We start from the raw sequence: 2,500 nt of genomic DNA, 5'->3' as shown, positions 1-2,500 counted from the left end.
GATGTTGATGGGGGCCGTCATAGCATGATGCACTTTGTGCTGGCCCCCGTTGGGCGAAAGGGAATCCGGTTCCTATTCCGGAACCCGGCAGCGGAACCGATACAAGTCGGGCCCCTCTTTTAGAGATGCTCGTCGGGGTAACCCAAAAGGACCCGGAGACGCCGTCGGGAGATCGGGGAAGAGTTTTCTTTTCTGCATGAGCGTTCGAGTTCCCTGGAATCCTCTAGCAGGGAGATAGGGTTTGGAACGCGAAGAGCACCGCAGTTGCGGCGGTGTCCCGATCTTCCCCTCGGACCTTGAAAATCCGGGAGAGGGCCACGTGGAGGTGTCGCGCCGGTTCGTACCCATATCCGCAGCAGGTCTCCAAGGTGAAGAGCCTCTAGTCGATAGAATAATGTAGGTAAGGGAAGTCGGCAAATTGGATCCGTAACTTCGGGATAAGGATTGGCTCTGAGGATCGGGGCGTGTCGGGCTTGGTCGGGAAGTGGGTCAGCGCTAACGTGCCGGGCCTGGGCGAGGTGAGTGCCGTAGGGGTGCCGGTAAGTGCGGGCGTTTAGCGCGGGCGTGGTCTGCTCTCGCCGTTGGTCGGCCTCGTGCTGGCCGGCGGTGCAGGATGCGCGCGCCTGCGCGGCGTTCGCGCCCCGGTGCTTCAACCTGCGTGCAGGATCCGAGCTCGGTCCCGTGCCTTGGCCTCCCACGGATCTTCCTTGCTGCGAGGCCGCGTCCGCCTTAGCGTGCTCCTCCGGGGGCGCGCGGGTGCGCGGATTCTCTTCGGCCGCCATTCAACGATCAACTCAGAACTGGCACGGACTGGGGGAATCCGACTGTCTAATTAAAACAAAGCATTGCGATGGCCCTAGCGGGTGTTGACGCAATGTGATTTCTGCCCAGTGCTCTGAATGTCAACGTGAAGAAATTCAAGCAAGCGCGGGTAAACGGCGGGAGTAACTATGACTCTCGGGAGTAACTATGACTCTCTTAAGGTGGCCAAGTGGCGGCGGTGTGGCTGCATCCGGACTTGGCTTTTCGAAGTGCGGTCTTGATGTAGTCGTGCTGCTGCTGCGAGGTGCCTTCCTTGGGTTATAGTTACAGGGAGAGTGATGCGCAATACATGGGCCTAGCCCTCTTAGCCTCTCCTCTCCTGCGGTCTTCTCCCCTTCTCGTGGGCCCGCTGATTTTCGCAGAGTGGAAGACCGCACCAGGGGCTTGGGGGGGTTACCAGCCCCCCCTCGCATTATCCCTTTATAGTTGGGGGCAGCCTACAAGAAACAAGAGATGGTGGCCCTTCCGCTGAAGGTGCCACCCCAGCTACCCCAGCACCTATCCGGCCAACCGGCCGTAACGAAAATGCGATAGTTTGTGTAGCTCCCTTTGCTTGCAGTGAGTGCCACCGCACTTTTACCACGAAGAACGGTCTCGGGGTCCATCGCCGCCGCCAACACCTTGCGGCCGCCAACGCTGAGATCGTGACGGAGAGGCATCGCGCGAGGTGGACGGAGGAAGAAGTCCTGTCGCTCGCCAAGGCAGAGGCCGAACTGTTCCTTGAGAGGGACGCCCGGTTCTTCTTCGTTAATCAAGAGCTTATTAGGATGTTCCCCGACCGAACGCTTGAGGCAATCAAGTGCCGACGGCGGCAGGCTGCCCACAAGCAGCTTGTCCGCCAATTCATGGAGGCGCTTGAGATCGGTCGGGGGGGAAGAGCCGGCGTCCCGCCGGGGAGCAGCGAGCTCGCTGCCTGACGCGGGCGAGGCCGCTGCGCCGCCCGTCGACGCAGCCGAGGACTTCGCGGCCGACACCACCGGGCCGCCGCCGGAGGGGCCGACTGACGCCGCCATCTGGGAGCATCTGGCGGGGCTACCTGCTTCCGCCCAGCGTTTCTCTGCTCTGGATCGAGTCATTGGTCTGGGGCGGGGCACGCCGCCCGATGTCATCCTGGGCATGCTCCCGGATGCCCTTGCGTCGGTCGGGTCCAGGGGGGAGAGGTCGATCACCAGGGCACAGCGGCCGCGCCAATCATCCAAGCGGCCGCCTGCCGCCCCGCCGCTGCAGAAGCGCAAGCGGCGCCGCTGGGAGTTCGCGCGGACACAGGACGCCTTCCGCAGGTCGCGTGCACGTTGCGTGCGCGGCTTGCTGGACGGCACCCTGCTGCAGCCGCCACCCGACATCCCCGGTCTGCTGGACTTCTGGGCGGACCTCTTCACGAAGAAGCCGATCTCCACCGCTGGCTTCATCCGTGACCGCCTTCTCCCGCACTCGGAGCCTGTCGCTCCTGAGTGCCTATGGGGGCCGGTCACACGTGAGGAGGTCGCTGCTGCCTTGCCGCCCAGGGGATCGGCGGCCGGGCCGGACGGCCTGACTCCAGCGGAGCTGCGGCGCCTGCCGCATGAAGTCCTGGTGAAACTCTTGAACCTCTTCCTCCTGGCCCGCGCCCTCCCCGAGCGTCTGCTTCGCGCCCGGACGTCACTTCTCCCCAAAACGGCTGCACCAACATCCCCCGCTG

At 63.5% G+C, this 2,500-nt stretch overlaps 1 pseudogene; it reads left to right on the top strand.

The window, feature by feature from the left end:
* Positions 1-2,500, top strand: part of LOC126435788 (large subunit ribosomal RNA) — a 7,967-nt pseudogene that overhangs the window by 1,920 nt on the left and 3,547 nt on the right.

The sequence above is a fragment of the Schistocerca serialis genome, unplaced genomic scaffold (genome assembly GCF_023864345.2).
Source record: "Schistocerca serialis cubense isolate TAMUIC-IGC-003099 unplaced genomic scaffold, iqSchSeri2.2 HiC_scaffold_1219, whole genome shotgun sequence".
In the NCBI taxonomy this organism is placed as follows: Eukaryota; Metazoa; Arthropoda; class Insecta; order Orthoptera; family Acrididae; genus Schistocerca; species Schistocerca serialis.
The sequence above is the reverse complement of the archived record's forward strand: the minus strand, read 5'-3'. Positions and strand labels throughout refer to the sequence as shown.